Here is a 20,900-nt window from a genome sequence, read left to right as displayed (position 1 = left end):
ATAATGAATGAACAGAGGATCAACACTCTTCATTAGTTATGAATTCTCGTTTGAGTCATTTTTGGATGAATAGAGACTCTGTGTGTCTTTATGTTCTCGAAGTGAGGGTGCATTTCACAGATTATAACTAAAGTAGTGAGTATCATTAATACAATGTAGTTTGATATATGGAAAAAAAAAGCTGAATGCACTGCATTGGACAACAGTGGGAGGAACTTGCATTTAATGAGCCTGACAACCACAAGAACCACCATCTTTAGGAGTTTATCAAACTACTTGCACCTTCTAATTAAAGGAAACACAACCCACCAGGATACATTTACATTTGATTTGATCTGAAGCAGAACATCTCCCTATTAGCATCATCCTCCCCATGAATATGACAGTAATTGCAGTCTCACTATGTTGCTGTTGTCCTCCTCCTCTAGTTGAACACATTTAGCAAATTTATCGCGTATACTGTAGGTTATTACTGTGCCATACAGTCTGGGGAATCAAATAAATCACTTAGGTTATCTTATTAATTAAGTCAAAATAAATGTGCTCAAGCTAATTTATTCGTCCCAAATACCATGGGATCCCCCGCTGCAACTAATGGCTTAGTCTGACATTTCATAGTCTTAACAAATAACCTGAAGTAATTCAGTTAGATTTTTCCAATTAGACATCAGTATAGTCTCTGTAAAATGCACATGTATATGTATAAGAAGTGGCCAAAAAACGTTGTCTTTCTACCTTAATTTGCAGTGTTTGGTGCTCATTTGTGCAAATTACGAGTGTTAATCATTAGTGGCACAACGATATTAATGATGATATTAATGATGTGTGTGAAATTAATGAAAATTTATGTATTTTTGCATACATTTGCAATACTCTATACTCTATACTCTGCATTTATCACTTTGGTTGGTGGTAATCCAATCATTTATCAAGCTACCAGGCAATGAGTCTTCAAGCAAGTGTCTAATGCAGGCATATGACAGTACACCCCCAACCACCCCCCACACCCTGGCCCCTCAGTGGAATAACACTTGATCCATACCTCTTGAGTTTGTGTCCACGCCTCCCTTTTATGGCCCGTGGGCATGTGAAGACCCCGAGCCAGCCGTGCTTATCTGACCCTAACCTTGGCGTATGGTGACCTTGACCTGCACCTCACCCCTTCCTCATCCTCAGGGCTACATCTGTTCCTTTTCCCTTGGACACCCAAGTAGTTAGTGATATTGAAACATCACCTTGGGGCTCCATTTGTTTTCTCTGGAGAGGTCAGTGAGAGGTTGTCATTAGGACTGAACTTGATCCTCTACTTCCCCATAAATTGGTCCATCCGTGCCAGGAGTGAGCAGACTGTAAATAATGAGCACATAATGCTGAACATGAAACACAATCTCCAAACTGACACTGTACACTTTTATATTATATAGATCAATTTGTTCTTAGTCAAATGTGCCATATTGTACCTGAGTGAAAGTGAAAAACCACAAACACATAGAGCAGAAATGAAGCTTTGGGAGCTGAACTCAGGTTACACGGTGTATCAATGGTTGGTGGAGGGGAACACACCTACTTTTGATCTCAAAGTTCTTAAAAAAAATATGAATATGAATGAAAATATATTCATACACCACAGTTTTCTAATGGCGTCATTATTGCAGCTTGATAGACAGCTCACCTCATATGAAGCGGACATTGTGCCAGCCTCACACTTGTTTTGGATGCTGTCGGTATGTCCGATTATGATATCTTGATCGTGATGCCCTTTACCGTTTAGTGTTGTGTTTTGGCAGTTCTGTGAATTGGCTGACCTATTTTTTCCAGGGCCACCCCTACATTTTCACCAGCAGAAACAAGCGCTGTGGAACATGGATTTCATGTAAATATTGATGAGAATACATTTGAAAGTGTCAGGTTTTAACGGTTTCTGAATTTATTGTTTTCTCATTGATTCTTACTGTAACTGTGTGCCTTTGTGAGTGATAATAATTCAGTCAAGCATGCAAGCGATTGAAAAGAGTTTATTCCTTCCTGTCTTACAGATCAAATTTACGCCATGCTTTGTGATGTCTTTGGGAAATTAAGGGGAAGAAAGAAGGCTACGTAACAATATCGTGTTCACTATCTCTGTGAAAATGTATTTTCCATCTCTACCAGTCTCATGGTATCATATCACAGTGAAGTGAAAGGGGAGGCTAAAGGTTACAACTGTGAAACATGGCATTGATCCCAACACCTGACAGCATCTCTCCATTTCTCGTTGGGTTTCTTTGTTCTTTGCAATTATTACATCATTTGCTGCTTTGGTTACTGTCCGCTGCCCATTAATGCTATCAAATTAGAGAAAAGATGTTTTAAACCCAAGACAAAACAACTGCTACATTGCTGTGACCATCTGTGTTCTATATCCATGTTAGGACATTTTTTTTCTATTATTCTCTGCATCGTATATAGCAGGCGTAAACCTGAAAGCAAAGGTGCTGTGGAGCCTGCTGCGCCATGCATATCATAAATCAGACCTAACTGACGTTTTTTTTTTTAAAGAGAATGAATATCCACCCACTCTCCGTGGAAGGGCCATGGTATTTGTATGGTCAATGTGACCTTTCTCCATACCCTCTCAGATTAGGTCTACGACACAGAAAATTGCGCTCTTGCTGCAGTCTATAAATCATACCGGGCCATTTTTTTCTTTAAAGAGGTATGTAAATACCTTTGTACTACCTAGGTAAACAACACTAACCCTGATACAAATGGCTTGAAATTGAAGAAAAGCACCTTATTTTTCAGCTGAAATTGCTTTTGAAACCCAGTTCTGGCACATGGGATGAAGGAGCCATGAAATGATTTGTGTTGGGGGAATAGAAATGGGTTGATGATAACCACACTCGACACAGTGCCTGTGTTAGGGAGTTCTAGCACTGATCAAAGATATCATTGTTGCACATTATTTTCCCCCAATGTGCACCCGAAATGCACCTGTGTCTGAAGTGACATCCACCCCTCTGCACTCAGACTGTATTTCGTTTTAGGGAACAAAGGCCCTCCACCAAAGGCCGAGCTTGGGTTTGCAGCATTTGTGGTGAATGTGAAACCTCCTGTTCCTCAGTCTGTCCTTTCATACCACTCATCAATGTGGAAGCTGTCCTCGCTCAGTGTCAAATGTAGAAAAAAAAAAAAACAGTATTATTCTGGTCATTGTGTTCACCAATCATAATGAGCCAATCCACATCTATGCTTTTCTGGTGGAAAACTGTCACACTGTCTGGGATTGACTGCGGAGCATGTGTTGAGCATCTTAGCCAGTTTGGGTCCAGTTAAATGCAGCATGCAATAATAATTCATCTCTCAACCACATTAATTGCGTAAGTCAGATTTTAATACATCGAATTTAGAAAGAAAGTCCAGTTTTATTCGGACTAACACATAATTTGACATGTAAATCTACAAAGCCTGGGACACTTCGCCCAGACAGTCAGCTGTTGGGCTGTTGATGAATGTCCATAGCCTTCATCAGGCTGCTGTGGTGTTGGTGGTGTTGACAAGAGCCCTTCTGACAGCTTTAAAGCCAAATCAACATTTTAAATTGGCAATGGCTGCATCATAATGGAGAGATCGCTGTGATTGGCTGTTTAGTGCCAGCCAATCAGACGTTGAGAAGAGCAAGCAACAACACTTTGACAAAAAGTTGTTCTGTTATCAAGAGTCAGTCTGTCTTTGTGGTAACCAACCAAGTTAAACAAACATTGGTCAGACGAGTTAAACATCTGGCTCATCTGACCAAATCAGTTCTAAAATGAACTGACAGCCAATGGAGTTCATACAAAACAGGGGTGCTGTGTTCATGCTTAGGGGCAATAAATGGAGCGGCTGCATTTTGAACAGCGTGAAAGGGAAGACTGGCAAAGACCAACATAAAATGTGTTACAGTTGTCAATCCTTGAGCTAAAATAGAATAGAAGCAACAACTTTATCACTGACACATACCAGCTAAGGCAGAGTTGCAGTTGCCATCAGCTTACTGTTGAGGCAGTGTGTGCCATTACATTTAAACCCCAGTATCTTTGCATGCACAACCTTGGGAAACTCAACAGCACCTGCAATCCCACACATGGAGTCTCAAGGAAAGTTACAGTGTACAACCCATGACAACTGAAGGGACTGATAATTCCCAACATCTGGAAGCAAGCAGGTGTTTTCTGTGGTATCGTCATGATCATGGTATCACTGTGGTGGATGGAACACAATGAAGAGCAAACTGTTTCATTTCAGCACGGTAGACTACTGATGCCTGCAGTAGATCCCCTGTTATCTAATCAAACAGCACTGGTCAGTTAGGATGCCAACTCCTAAATCCACAGCCGTCTGTAAAGCCGGCAGGGGAAGATTAACTGCTACAGCGCCAATGTCCTACAATCAAAGACTTCCTCTTAAGATCTCTTTTCCTGGAAAGTACAGTTATTGGTACAAGCAAACACAGGCAGAGACATGCAGACACACAGCCTAAAGTAAGAGTCCTTCATGCTGTAATGGGGCTATCACAAAGACCACACAGCTTGCATTTTGGAAGAAGACTTAATGCTTTCTAAACCCTCTTTGTCTGTGACCACTAGAATATCTCAAAGAGGCTGCAGTCTCTGTTGCCGTAGAGCAGTGGAGAATGTGTTGTTTTGCCACCTTGTATCTAAGAAGAAAATAAGGATTTAAAGAAAGGTGGCTCTAGACATTTATCCTTTCTGTCTTAACAGTCTCCAGGATCCCTAATAAGACTGCGTGTTCTGCAACCCTGTCATGTGGATGCACTTCATTATAAGCCAAGTAGTAAAGGCTCTCACATCGCAGGCAAAGAGCTCTGGGCACTTTTTTAATATTTATGTCACAGTCTGGTGTAGCAGTAATGATATTAGGGAGCTGACGGAATTCTCCACCCAGCTGGACAAGTTAATTGAGAAGCCAGGATTTAAAGGCAAAGTTCATATTTGTGCAGATGGTGGGACAATGCATGGTGGCAGACCTGGGTCAGTGTCATTTCCAAGCTATACCTTAATGGCAGAATTTTTTTTCATCCCCTTTTTGCCTGAAGTTTGACACACACTCTCTTTGGGACTGGTCCCTGCACACTGTTGCCCTTGACAGAGGACTATATTTCATATTTGATAAATTCACTAGATTTTCTGTCTAACCCCCAACTTCGGGGTTAATGTGTTTAGTATGAATATGTGACAGTGTGAGGCAGTGATGTTAAACGTGGATTCACGTGGAGTCTTACAGAATTTGTCATGATTTGACTGACATGTTATAGTTTTTCTCTAAGCAGAGTCAGGTGATATATGTACAAGTTACAATGTTGTGTTGAATTATTAAGTTTATGTTTTGCTGGTAAAATAAGTGTAACATATAAAAAAAACCTTTGAGGAGGATCTTTTGCCTTGGTGTTAATGAGCTTTGTGGTAAAATACATGAACAGAAAACTTCTTTGACTCTAATGTTGACTTCATACGAAAATCTAGGAGCAAGTGTAGGTTACCACATATTGTATGTCTACCCTAGAGAGCTGTACCTGATAGTTACTGTACATATATCACACTATAAACTGGACTAGAACCAACTGCTGTTGGGTGCAAGTTTATCTCTCAAACATTATTTGTCCCCTCACTTGGGGACCTGTCCTTATAAATTACATGCATCATTGTGTGGTGATAATGTGCTCATAAATCACACATTAGTACAAACTCAAAACATATAATACTTGATTGAAAATAACTATGTTGTTGTTATAATGGTGGAATGATTATGCTGCATGCAGGTGTCAGTGAAAGTCACTGCTGAAAGTCTAACAGATGGGTTTATGGTTAGGGAGATGGATACTGTCACACCACATATCGACATCAAATTAGAGCACTCGAAGGGACTACCCGCTACCCCCCCACCCCCACTCTGAGCATACACCGGAAAGCAGGTGTCTGCTTAATAATTTGGTCAAAGATCAGTGAGTTAAAGGTTGAGGCCAGGGGCAGAGAGGGCCAGGGTCATCCTGGTGGTAGGGAGGTGGTGAGACATGATCTCCTCAAGTCTGGAACAGCCAAACCCCAAGGTCATCCATTAGTGCTCTGGCCCATTGGTGCTGGAAGACCCACAATAAATTTACTGTGCACCCTTAACCCTTTTAATACTCAGCATGACCCAGATGAGGAGATCAGTTCCCTTAGGGAGGGGGACATTACATTATTAGCACTATGCATCCATTGACAGCTATTATATTCTAGGCGTGTGTTATGGGTGACTTCATACTGTAAATACTTGAACACAAATACTCAGCAATGATGTGCATGGTCACTCTTTTAACAGATTTGTTTAGTTAAGAATGTGGATAATTAAAAAAAAAGTAATTATATTAATAAATACAATATTATATACAATTTTAAATAATAATAATAACAATAATACTAATTGTAATATATTAGTAGTAATGATAATAATACTAATTGTAGTAATAATAATAATAATAATAACAATAAAAAGGCTGCATCAATTAAGAATAATAAGGCAAATACTGAATTAATCAACAAGTTGATTTAATAATCACTGTGAGTTTTCTTTATAAAAGTTCTGTGATTTGAACAAAACAATCGAGGACGGGGACGTTTTGAGGAGGGGAAAACCTTTAATTTTATAGAATGAACAACTACAATAATTGAGACAATAAAACAGATATCATACAATTATAAAAATGGTCACAGTCCTAATAATCATATTAATAGGGTAAGATTGCATCTTTCATCTTGCATCATCTATTTTTAATATAAATAGCTTCCCTTGGCCATTTGTGATCACTTCCAAAGACGCAGATGTTAACATCCACATTTATGAAGAACCTCTGAGTTATGACTGATCATTATCTGGTTTTTCAAATAACTAATCTGCCTTTGGTTCAATATTTTTTTTTGATATCCTCACAAGAAAAGGTGCAGCGGCGAGAGAAGGAGGAGAGGAAAATGTCAACAGTGTCAACCACTCCCTTTAAATAGGACTCTTCTATGATCCCTTGCTACCATGATCGGTCAAACCTTTCCAGGTGTCAAGACTGGGCGTCAGAAAAAGAAATTAATGTGACACAGCGTTGACAGGAAGAGAAGACATTCCAGTTCTCACCCCTCTCTCGACCATGAGAGAGCCATCACTGCGGCTCAGACACAGGCACTAATGAATCAAGCAACACCTTAACTTCTGCAGTGCTGGGGACATTTGGCCGGGGGCAGCCATACAGTGTCATCGATAATGGGATCCTGTATTGGACTGCTGTTGATATGATGTCTACCTCAACCTCTCCCATGGCCTGCCGTTTTGACACAACTTAGTTTTGCCCCCTTTACTCATAAAGACATCCTGTTAGAAGTGTTAGGTCTTCATCTCTCCTGGTTACATCTCCCCTCGCACAGCCTGTTTTATTAAGCAAAGGCATGGCGATGTTCATTTATTTTACCTACACAGAATATAATAGGATGTGTGGGAGTCAGCCGCGGCTTGAAGTGAGGACGTGAGGCAAAGTCCCTTTTAAACCTGATATGGTTTCTGTCAGATAACAATAAATTAAAAGATAAAACATCCACCATGCTGTTGTTCCACAACTTCTCATCTGAGATTTTTATCATTTACTTAGAGTTGATATGGAAAATGAGATTCCAATTACATAGGAGGTTTTTCAGTCGCTTACAGCGTACAGTTAGGGCTGGGCAATAATTCAATACCAATATATTTAGTTATCTTCACTATCAACATCAAAACTATCTATTAATACTTGCATAATTGTTTGAATGTTGAATCTCACAGTGAAAAGTGAAATAATAATACTTACATATATCATTTTAGTTATTGTATAAGCTAATACTGTAAACTAACTTAAAATAAAATAAATAAATAAAAACACACTCCCAAACCTGCCTGGGTGAAATTTTCAAATCGATGTTTACATGTTCTAAGATGCAGACTTTAATTAGACTTGTATTACGCTAATGGCACTTTAATTGTTTGGTTCATGGGGTGTGTACTAAACCGGAAAAAAGTTGTTTACTGAGAGGACATCCTGTATTAAATGGTTTGTGATGAATGTGCTGATATAAACTGAACTAAAATATTCTCTCACAAAAAAACAAAAACAACAAACAAAAAATGCTTTAATTGTAATATATATATCTATATATATATATATATATATATATATATATATAGATATATATATAGATATATATACGTACATTGAATTTTTGCATTCCCCAGTTTACTCAGCACATAATACGCATGCATGTCGTACATATTTGGTTTAAACACTGTTTACGTGATTCAATTTGTATTACTTGTTATATTTTACAGTTTTCCATATTGTATGTTTTTATGTTTAGGATCCATGTTTACTATTTATTAGCTTAACTATTAACTATTAATTATTATTTATTTTTTTTAAACTATTAGCGCCCATCTACCTACAAATATATATATATATATATATATCATGGTAGTTGTGGTCAAGAAATGTTGCATGGCCACTATTACAGGCAAACTTTGTCACTGCATTAAACAGTTAATGACTTTCTCACTCTCTTAGCAGATTTTATGTGCACCTCTCCGTCATGTCTAGTCTTTCTCATCCCCCCCAGACACACACCCAGCAGACATACATCATGTACCCCCAGTAGTATCCCCCCATGTGCAAAGGCTGGTGGCTCCTTTGTGTGACCTGTTCTCACACTGTTCCATCTCTACCAGGCTTTCACGGCAGCAATTCAGTGGCAACAATCACACACTCACGCCTCAAAAAAAAAAAAAAAAGACCTCTTGCTCCCTTTGCCAACCAATTAAGAACCATCTGGGCTTGGATGCAGTCAGAAGGCTATTATAAAAATATGACTCTTTTTTATATTTCCGTGATATGTTTTTTTTTGTATTTGTGAAAGGCCAATTGTTTAAAAAAAAAAAAAAAAAAAAAAGCTTTGTTAGCATCATAGGTCTTTGCGTCTTTGAAAAGAAATCATTCTTAAACAGAGATAGTGTCCTGCAATATTTTTGTCAGTTTGCTCTGAGCCCATGGAGGCCACACCAACAGTTTAAAAACACGACAGAGACAGCCTTTGCTTTTTGAAGCTGCCATGCAAGTGTGTGATTCCCAGTGAACTTGAGGTCATTGATTCCCAGTGGCTGCGCAGGGCAGGGAATGGAGAGCAGCAGGGTTCAAGCCTTGGGTCACTGGAGCCTCAGAAGTGGCCAGCCAGCTTTGTCCCTGGAGGTATGATGGTGACAAATTCACTGGTGTTTTCTCAAGGTCCACTGAACCCTACAGCAAAGACTCCAACTTCGAGCTTGCAGAAAGAGGGAGCACTCCTCATCTCCAGTTCACAGAACTCTAAAAGAGGGTTCAGTTTGGATGGGCTCCAGGATGCCTCAAGATACACAAAATCCAGCCACAACCTTGCAGTGACACTGCAAACCTCTTTTCATTCTTTTTCTACACATATAATCTGCAGTACACATTAGGCCTCTGACATCCACCGTAATGGTTCACTTCCCCATTGTAGGGAAGTGTTGAACCACCGTGCTGTCAAGTAGGCTTTATAAGGCTGAAAAGATATGAATAGAAACTCAACCCTGTCTTTTTTTTTTTCCTTCTCAGTCTAACTAAGTTAAAAGGCTTACTTACCCCTAATCAAAATGACAGGCCCACTGGCATGGTATGTCCCAGTTGTGGTCCTGGTACATTGTTTTGGGCAGCTCTTGCTGTGTAATGTACTTAAGGGAGGTCAGAGTTGACATTATCTGGGTCTTGTTGGTGCTAAAGCTTCCTCTGATGATGGGACTCCTCCAGACCTGCAGATTTCCGTGCTTGCTAAGAGCTAACCTTTATGAAGACCATGCAATCGACCACCTGCAAATTTAGCCCGGGGCTGGGACTTTGTTTTAAGGACTTTCCTTTATGGCAGTCACATGCCCTGACCTGGTGTAAGTTCAGCACAGATGCTCAAAACTTCACCTCTGATCTCTTTATTTTGGTTGATGGATTATTATGTTTACATGTGCAGACTGGAGACTTGTGTTCAGTTGTTAATGATGTGGCTCAAAATGACTGGGAGTTTAAAGTGGAAATGTGGAATAAATAAAGTGGTGATTTTCCATCATATCAAAATTTGAAAGCTTGCAAAACATTGGTACATATTGGAAAATTGATCCTGAAAGGCATTTTGGCAGATTGAGGAAAAAAACCCAGCAGGAGATGAGTGTTTCTTGAGCTAAGCACTGCCGTTTCCATTCAAGCAACACTTCCTTATTCATGTCAGCCCCATGGCGTTACTCTGTTCTGATTTTCTTTTTCTTTTTTCAGAAAATACAGCATTTTGAAAAGATGTATCTCCCCCATGCCTCTGTTGTTCTCTCATTCTCTTGCTCTCCCTCCTTTCCCTCTTTGTGTATGTCTGTCTTTGAAACACACACACACACACACACACACACACACATGCACAAACCTTCTTACAACCAGTTTTTCTCCCCTATAGCAATTTTGTCAGAAGTTGACAATGTCTTGATTTAGTTGTCTGGCTGTTCCGGCCAGTTTTCCCTGCTGCGCTAATGTGAACAGGACATCCTGCTGGGCACCAAAGAATACCACTTCACGGCAGCCGCATAGCTGGCAGCTTTTATTTATGGAGCTACCGAAATGAATGGGTATTAGTGTCCAAACATTTCACCATGCTCCTGCAGCCACACACAAAAGCCACTGATTTCCAGCAAATCTGCACTTATTTTATTCAAGAAGACTAAAGCCAGGGAGAGGGAGAGCGAGAGAAAACATTTATAATGACTTAAAAGACCTCAAAAGAAGAATGGGAATTGCGTTTGAAAAAAGGATTTATGGGAGACAAAAATGAAAAGGGGGAATGGCCCCTCTATTTCTCTTCATTTTTGACAGAGTCGAAAATGGAAAATATCTATATCTCTAAAATGACTCAGCTTAACTGCTCACTTTCACAAAAACTACAATCACCCAGTTTTCAGGTTTTTGTATTTTCTTGTCCGTGCAAAAAATTGTATTTCACGGGAGTGTACTAGAGAATTGTCCATTTAAAGTGTCTCCACAAATCACTCTTGCCACCATTTAGCAATCCAGCCGGCCTACTGTCTTGTTAACCTATGAATTTTAAGTGAATGGCTCCCATTAGATAGCAGTAGCACTGCTGACTCCTCTTGGCCTTTGGGTTGGGATCAGGCTGAGGCAGAGTGTTCTCTGGGCCCAGAGCAGCACTTTGCCTGGTCTCTGTGTCCAGGACCTCATCAGCACAGAATCCGCCTGTCTTCATGTCCCTGCCACTCACCTCCCTGCTCTTCATCTGTCATTCGTGCCCTTCTGCAAACATACTCCACTGACATTTTGAAAAACTCTGGCATTCACCCTTGGTATAGATTTTTTTTTTTTTATTATGGCTTCCTGTCTGTGAAGATTGCATGTATTATTGACTTTGCAATCTCGTGACTATTTGCAGAGCTTTTTCTTCCCCTCTGCATCTTTGTGAAGTCCAGCAATAATATTCCCAGAGTTTCTCATAACCATCTTTCATTATCCTTTTCTTTTTTAAATGTATTTGTTTTATTTGATTGTTTTCCCTCCTTGTTTCCTCCCCTTGTTAAACCCATCTGGCTGTGGCCCTTTCTAAGATCAGACTTTCTGCAGAGCTTTGGTCACTGATGTCATTAAGATTGGGTGTGATACACTAGATGTCCAATGGTTAAATGCTGTCGCCCTGAACTCCCCCTAATTCCAAGAGGCCGCTCTGTTTCACTTGCTGTATATAAGGTAATAGGTTCAAGTTCTGCCGCGTTTGCTGTGAATTTACATTTTTCACAGTCTCCAGTCTCTTGTCCTGAGCAGGCATTTTCTTTATTTCCCCCTCATTTCATTTCTAGTCAGCCTCAGTAACTGCAGGCAGCATGTCTATTTGTGCTGCCGTGTTTCCGACAGTCTCCCACATCCATTTTTTTGGAGGTCAGAGGAAAGCAACTTGACTTAACAGGTCAATGTAAGTGGGCTCCGCCCTTCTCCAGTGGGGAAGCCATGGAGCTCTCCATTAGGAGCTGACCTCCATGTTGCACTGGTCTGGCCCCAGCTAGGGTGTCACATGGCTCTGCCTGAAACAGGCTGCTCATTAAAGCCTGCTGCCCATAGCAGGATTAGGCCTTTTCATGGTTTATCCTCTACTCTGACAACTGACAATAGGCAAGGATAGCTGCTTCAAATGGAGTGTGTATATGAATCATGGAATTATAATTGCTCTTTCGTGATGAGAATATTGGAAAATCTATCCACATGCACCATGTAAAGCATTAATTGGGGTCTGTTTTCAAGGGCACATTGCTATATTATATGAGCCCAAGAAAAAGGGAAAGGTAGTAATGAGGCACTTTGAGTACAACACACTGTCTCTTTCACAGCATCTGTACAAAGACCGCTGTTTGCACACACACTCGAATACTTTCTGCCAGTAACCTTTACCCACCATGATACTTTTACTCAAAGTTTCCCTGCACTTAATACACAACGGCATGCCCTGTTTACTTGTGATGTTTTCAAAGAGCAACCCTATTAACAGTGGTGGCCTGTTCTCCACGACCCAGTGGTAGCTTCTTAAGGGTGTGTGGGTTACCAGGGGCTGCAGCTTGGTCGCAGAGTGGAAAACTATGATGAAACTACCTCTTGAGCTGTGTGGGAGTGAGAAGGCTTGCAATGGCAAAGCATCAGAGCCACTATCTGGAGCTGGGAGCATCAGTCATGCTTCCTATTTACACCGCGACTCTTGTTTGTTTTCATTATTCATTTTTCATGGCATGAAAGAGAGTTATTTTATTCCTGGTGGAGGGCAGGTTACGGCTGGCTCTCGGGTCACATGGCTCACAACAAGCGAGGGGCGGGGTGGCCGCTTTTCTGGATTCAAAGCATCAAAACAGCTGGCACAAATAGAAAAGAAATTCTTCCCCTGAGACATTATGCTCAGTGCTTCCCCAAAAAATTGGCTTCATATAAAACTGCTGATTGAAAACACTAATATACAAATCTAAAGATAAAATTGTCACTTTTAGGTCTTTGCTTACAATAGTGCAATGAATTTGAAAAAAACAAAACACAGAAAAAAACATTACCTAATTAAAAGTGTGAACACCAGCACCGTTATTTACATATGAAGTGAAGCTTTTCTCACACTCATCTGTAATAAACCTAATGTGTTAAGCACCAGGTATATTTAAAAGGTGTTAATTAACTGTTGATTTAATACACTCCCTCCTATTTCAAATTATTCTCCCATCAATAACCACCTGTCACTTTTAAAAAAAAAGACAATTCACATTCAAATGTTTGCTTGTTTGTTGTCTGAGATTTAAATAAAAATGCTTAATTAACCAGGATACACTATATGTGAATTATAGTTTGGATTTTTCCAACTGTCAGGTTGCTTTCACACAATTTAGAAATAGATTAATAATAGTAAGAGATTAAATTGTACCGTATTTGCTTTTTTCTGTGTAACGACCACACGGTAAACAGACCTAATTGCTGTGGAAATTAATTCAAATAAATTCTTTTGGAGGACTGTCAAAAACAGAGAGAGGACAGAGAAAAAGAAGAACTGAAACTCTGTTAGCGACACAATTAAACTCTGGTAATGAGGTCAGACATCAGATCCAGTGCAAGTGATATCATTACACAGGCTGAATGGATGGGCTGCTCCAGCTGCCATGCTCTTGCTGTGGGGATTAGACCCGCTGTCCTCAGGGCAACACTTTTACTAGACTGACCCCTGCCTGCCACTGCATGGGGCAGCAGCCACCCCCTGGGCTCCTGGGGGCCCCCAGTTTCAGTGCCACCGGTGGCACCAAGAGGACTGCGGAGAAGTGAACTGTGTTAGCATGTATGATGACAGGAATCGCCACTTGATTAGGGAGCACAGAGACAGACAGGCACCAGCACACAATCCACCCTGTGTTGCCAACTAGACTCTTGTATTTCTGGCAGCTCATTCATAAAAAATGAACTAACAATGACAAGGTGACAGAAGGACATTGTATCAACGATTAGAGGGCTTCACTTGAACCTGTTGATGGTCACAAGTAACGTACAACTTCATGGGGTCATCATGTGGGAGAAGAGTCCATTTATGTTTGGTTAACATCATGCTTCATGGTTGCAAACGAGATTGAAATAATGAAACATACAGATTGGTAACACTTTAATTTTCCTATCGCCATTCTCCAAAGCCTCATGTGAAAACTCCCTAGCAGGAGTCGGCTTAATTTGTCTTTTCTTATTTGGTATGCTTGTGTGTTTTGTGCTGTTCTCTCTTTGTCCCTCATGATTGCTTTGAGGATATCATTATGACATGCAGCAGCAACAACAATTCTTCTGTTCTAATTCATATCAATTAGTAGGGGATGGTAATTCAAACTGACGGCACAGTGTATCTTGAAAGGCTTGCGAGGATGTTGTGGCGGCAGCGTCACTGTGCAGCCATGAGCCACCCTCCTTTCCTCTTTCTTTCCCCTTTCTGTTGTTCAGTCCACAACAAGGGGCTCCAAGCAAAGAGGACAATACGAGTTAGAGCCAGTACTTTGATAATTAGTTATTGATTGAGAACAATGGCATGGCATACACTGTCGTATTAGCTAGACGCCAGTAGGTCGCGACACCAAGAGCAGCCATCAAGAAACGAGGGCCAAAACATGCCTGACTCCCCTAATAAGATATTCCTTCATGTTTTCTCTTTCATTTCCCTCCTCTTTTCCCTTCCTCAGGCACGTTAGCGTTCGAGCTACACGGGGTCAAAAGTATTAATGCTTGTGCACAAACGAGTGCCTGATGAAGGACAATTTAATTAAATGCCCACTTAAGCTTCTCATACCACATTGCCCTGATTTTCTTTATTTCTTTTTTTTTCCTCTTTGTATGAAGGTCCTGCCACTGCAAGTGTCAAAAAATTAAATAAAATGAAATGACAACATACAAAGTTGAATGAGTGAATTTGAGGGGAAATAAATTACTACTTAAATATTGTGTAGCAGGGTTACATATCAAATACATTATAAATAATATGTTTTCATGCATATATTTAATGACACAAATTGGAATAATTGAAGTAAAAAAAAACAAATAACAAACAAAAAATAAAACTGTGTATTTTCAGGGTATTTTCACATGTGATCACCCTGAGCCGTCTGTGTATGATTTTCCTTCAGACGTTGTTTTCATCAGTTCATCACTTCACCACACACACACACACGTACAGTAAGATGAGAGTTGTATGCCTACAGCGGATGATCCATGTCAGAGTTGGTGCCACTTAGTGAGAGTTTGACTTTTAACCAAGCCATGTTTACATACGATAGAATATCCTTAAATAATTGCTAGGTCTCCTCGCTAAAGAGGGAAATGTCAGCTTTGGCATCGGTTTGAAAGACGCTCCCTAACTCACTTCACCTGATCCATGGCCTGTAAAGATGCAGCAGGCATTAAACAGACAGAGCAGGAGCGTCAGCTGAACAATGGAGGACTGTCAGGACCGACAGCAGGCCACGGCTCCACCGTCACTGCTCTGACAGCCGGGGCCTCAGAGGGTAAACTGCTTTGCTGGAACTAATTAAACAGATGAAGTTATGACATGAATATGCAGATGTTGTTTACATTTTACCATATGGTATTATTTCAGGTAATAAAGCACAAGAGAGCCTTCCCACTCATTAACGTGAAGGGATGGAGCGAAAACACCGTCTATCAAGAGACACTCGGAGCATGTTTGAGAAATACGATCAGACTGACGCTTGGGTGTCGGAATCTATTTCAAGCCACTCAATTAACATATATCTTGGTGGATATTACAGTTTGATTCAAAGTGTTAGCATATTAGATACCAGGACAGGCAGTTTCTCATAGAAAGTGTGTTTTCAATTTTCTTCAAGTCTATCCAAATATGCCAGATTTCTTTTGATTTAAGGGTAAAATTAATTATCACAACAATGGCAATGTCTTGTTACCCACTATGACAGTATTTTACTATAACTAATCCACGGCCAATTAGCACTTAAATTCAATTGATTTACTTGTGCTGTTAAATATTACCCAGCTGCAGTCTATAGCCTCATATACCAAGATGTCTGCTCTATTAGGCACCCGCCATAAACCGGGTTTAATACTCAGTGCACAAACTGCGTTGAACTCATCTCATTTCTCTTAACTGTAACAATCATTTCTCTCACGCGTTTCTCCTTCATTTGTTGCTGTCAACACTTTCAGTTTTATCTATAAAAAAGCAACAAAAAAAAAAATGTCTATGTAAAAAAATCCATTTCTTACAGGACTCAGCCAGGCAGCATTAGATTAAAGATGTACAACAAAATAAAAAGCACATTTATCCAAACTGAGCAGTTCTCTCAAATGTATTCAGCAGGTTACACCCAGCTGTCATAGTTTGTTTTGGAGCTCCTGCTTAGGCGAATACAGTAAGTGACAGAGACTGGTGTAAAATCAATACTTCACAGGAGTGTAACGTCTTAATAAACTCTCGCCGTTGTTCAGACAGGAGAGCAGACGTGTACGAGGAGGACTACAGCGCAGGCCATTGTGAAGCTGTCAAGTCTGGCGCTCAAAAGCAGATGAAGCTGTCAGATTATTAATATATTTATACTGACAGGCCCCAAGTCCTCCCCCAAAACCCTCCTCTCTATCCGTGTCCCTCAAAAAAATATGCTCAGCTTCAAAGACAGAGGCCACGAGGGCTAGATGCAAAGTCAAAGGCCAAATACATTTTGAAAGCAAATTCTCTTCCTTTTGCAACCTGTTTTTATTGCTGTCGCTCCCCTCCGCTGCAGCGAGCATTCAGCTGAAACTTAGGCTGAATTGGCAGCAGCTTTCAAAGCGCTTGGCAGCCTGGTGATCCTCAGGAGCTCTCAGCTGACATCTCTCTGGGTTTGTCTATGCTCTGGGGTCAGCGCGAGCCCTGACTCCCAGGACCCACTCACTCAGGCGCTACCATGAGTCAGTCCCACAGACGGAAATTAAAATGTGAAAAGCTGTCTGACTGAAGGCATTCCTCGCCCCCTATGGCATTCTCCTTTCTCTGTGACAGTTCCTCCGAGACTGCTTTTTCTTTCATGTTTCTTTTTTTCCCCCCTTTAGATTATTTAACAACATATGAACAGAGCTGTCAAGGAGAGACATGCTTGATCGACAGAGCAAGGGAGTGTCTCAGTCAACACGGGGTTAAATTCGATTTTCTACGTGTTCGCTATGCCAGTCTGCAGCCAGTTATTGCCGCGGCTTGATGTTTTTTTGATGGATCAATTATCCATTGTAACATGTTGTGAAGCCACACATAACAGCAACTGTGACACCTGTCACAATCTTCTATTAGGCGCAGGAAATTGAAATAATTTAATGACAGCTAATTCCGTCTTTATTTTTCAATCTCATTATGGCTGCAGTGATTTAAAAAACGGAAAGTGAAATATGACTACCTACTCAAAGTAAAGCACCGCCCAGCTAGAGCCAATTCATTTCATATTGCGTGGTGGAAAACGGGAGTGAATAAATTGCACTTTATCAGATGCAGACAAAAACAGGCTTGAAAAGAATATGAGATCTAGGAGGTTTTTTGTTGTTGTTGTTTTTTTTTTACTTAAACTCTTGTTTATAGTAAAGTTAAAGGCAGAGGAAAATGCTGGCAAGTATTCAGTCAAGAAAAACAATTATGTAAAAAGTAAAAAAAAAAAAATAGAATGGTATTTTATCATTGTATTCATTTAAAGCTACTTTTTTTTCTGATTAGAATTGTAATATAAAACAGTCAAATCAGTTTCTGGACACAGCTTTTATCCACTGGACCGACAGCCATTCCGAAACCAAAGCTCTCACAATCTTGATGAGAATCTACATTTATCGCCGCACCCCATTTTTTCCCATCATGCCACCTAATAAGTCAAAGATATTGCTTCACATTGGAACAAAAGTGCGAGCTGCGAGCTGAACAGATGTGATATGCTTGTCAATAACGTGAATGTGAGAAAGCTGCGTGGGAGCGTCTTATCAGTACATGTGTGCATATACTTGAATTTGCAAGAAAAGAGTCTTATTGGGATTACCCACGGTACATTGTATTTGGTGTCATAAAGAAAGAGAGGTAGTGGATGTGTCGTTCCCTGTTTTTTTTTTTCTTTTTTCGTAAGCTCTCTGTCAATGGTTTGGAGCTGAATTGCCTTGGATAGCTCCCCTCATTCCATGGAATGATCTCAGACCTAATTTACTGGGCAGCTCAGGATCCAAAGCATACAAGGCTCTCCTCTGCATAGAATGTGTGAAATAGATAGAGCAGCCATCCCTCAGATGTGCTGCAGTAATCTTCAGCCAGAGCTCATCCAGCAGGCCTCACCTCTAAAGGGATTGATGCAGTGTCAGAACCTTTGGCTCAGGGGTCATCCTCTCTTCTTGCCTCCCCAGTCTGACAAAAGCTGAATTTCTTTCCCCTCACTATTCGTTTCTTTTTTTTTTTTCTTCTTCTATTGAATTCATCAGCGAGAGAGGCATGAGATGTGAGTGAATGAAACATTTTCATTAGAAGGGAGGAGAATCCCTGGTTAGAGATGAGGCCGGAGCCTGATCTGAGCCAATGACATCCCCACCAATTCTTTCTTTTTCTTTTTTTTTGTCCTTCTTACTTTCCCAAGCTGTCACTCTCCGCTGTATGCGACGCGCTGATTGAAATCAGTGCTGTGTCAAGGCCGTCATATCTCAGAAAGACATAAAACATGCAGAAACATCAATAAGCAACAGGCCGCTGACAGCTCCCAGGCAGCGATGCTGGCGAGGAGGAGAGATGAGGGGAAGGTTAGGACTCTGGGGGGAAGCCGTACTGTTCAAGTGTCTTCTTCAGGCTTCACTGAGACCCAGCAAAAACAAGATAAAGTCTATCAGGTTATCGCCTAGTTCAAGTTGCTTCTCGGACAGCGAGGCCACCGCGATGCTGGATGTCACTTCTCTGTGTGTGTGTGTGTGTGTGTGTGTGTGTGTGTGTGCTCATGCAGGTGTACAGTAGTTTTGGGGAAAGATCTGAGGAGGATGTCACAGTTACATCCGCAAACCCCCTTGAATTTGAAATTCCCTGATTAAAACCCTTTTTTCCACAGCTTTAAAAAAAAAATTAAATGTGATTTATGATATATTTTCATAATCTTTTTTTTTTTCATTATTATATTTATTGGTTATTATTTTTTTTCCCGAAATACCTCAATCGCTAATAAGGCTTAATCTGGCACGTGCTTTCTTTGAAAATAAGAATGACAAGACATCAGTTCTACTCTCCAGTGGTGGCCAGACAATGCTTTGGGATTTTCAGTGTGTATTTAATTCACTAATGGGAGGTAAAGGTGATAGTCTGTTAGATCACAGCCTGACACTCCCTCTTACCACCGCTAATTAAAGCAACTTTCTAGCCCAGAAAAACTGCTGAATTTCTTCTTTCTCACACTCCATAATCATCCTCGTGACCCAACCTACCCATTTAGAATCATGATATATGGGACAAATAATCAGCTTTTGCATGAGCCTGAATTTGACAAGCTAAATTAGCGTGAAACAAGTTGAGCTGCTTTTTAGCTGAAATTGAAGTTTTCCCTTCAGTTTTTTTTTTCTTTTTTTTGATGGGTTAACGTTGTGGACAGGCACCCATCTGCATATCAAATGTGACTCCCATTATTTTATGTTCCTCCCTGCAAACAGCGCCTCCCAGCACTCCTCCATGTTCTCATCCATCTGCCTCCTGTCCATTGATCAGCCTTCCAGGGCATCAGTCTGTTTAGCATCTGCTACAAGTTCCAGCAGCTCAGGTAACTCTCTAGCTGCTCCGCACTGCAACTATTGATCTTCATGTCCACCTGCAGGAACATCTGTTTTGGCATGTTGTTTGTCAGTGCAACCAGCTACCTTGTTTCGCTTCACGTCTTGTCCACTTTCACTCACTCCCACAAAGAGAGCGCACTCCTGAATGCATGCTGAGCTGCTGTTTGGATTGTAAATGAGTCATTCTGCTTGTGCAGGTGTACTTGGAAATGTAATGATACTTTTGATGATTCACTTCCTTTTTTTTTTGTTTTTTAATTCATTAAAAACATATTCATAAATTACCATGATTTGAAAAATATCTGGAAGCTTTGTTTACAGTATTGTTGATATTATTGTTTGATTGATTCTAAACCAGTAATCATTTTCAAATCAAAATTGCAATATAAAACACAATTAGGAAATGGCAAAGGCTAATATGTAATCAGTCTAGTTTTGATGGACATTTAAATTAAAACAGATGTGATACATAAATGTGTGAAATTCATATGTATAATTCTCATAATTGTATTAAAGTATAATATTTTGATGGTATCTTGTTTTAACTCTGTAACACAATAAATAATTTGCTGATGCTAATACTTATTGTAAATCAAATCAAATATGATTTATAAGTGTACATATTTTACCCTTTTTTGTCAATACAGTGTATTGAATAATTAACATTTGTTTATTCTACACTATAAATTAAAATTATTCTGGAGATTTTAATTTAAACAGAACAGATTTTAGAAAGTACAAACATAAATAACGTCATTATTACTCTTTTAAAATAGCAGTTGCTTGCTATTTTGCATCAGAAATATGCAGGGGAACATATTATCATTTTTATGTATTGTTTTTAATATTAAACCGGGCGTAAAGCGTGATCGTCACGGGCCGAGAAGAGCTTGCCTCTTCAAATTTGTTTCCAGCACAGGCTTCCAGAGCTCAGAGGAGCCGCTGTGGTGCAGTTTAATTTGCTCTTTTGTAATGATGGGGCGTAGGTTAG

Source organism: Solea solea, chromosome 12 (genome assembly GCF_958295425.1).
Source record: "Solea solea chromosome 12, fSolSol10.1, whole genome shotgun sequence".
NCBI classification, from domain to species: domain Eukaryota; kingdom Metazoa; phylum Chordata; class Actinopteri; order Pleuronectiformes; family Soleidae; genus Solea; species Solea solea.
Note: the sequence above shows the minus strand (reverse complement) of the source record.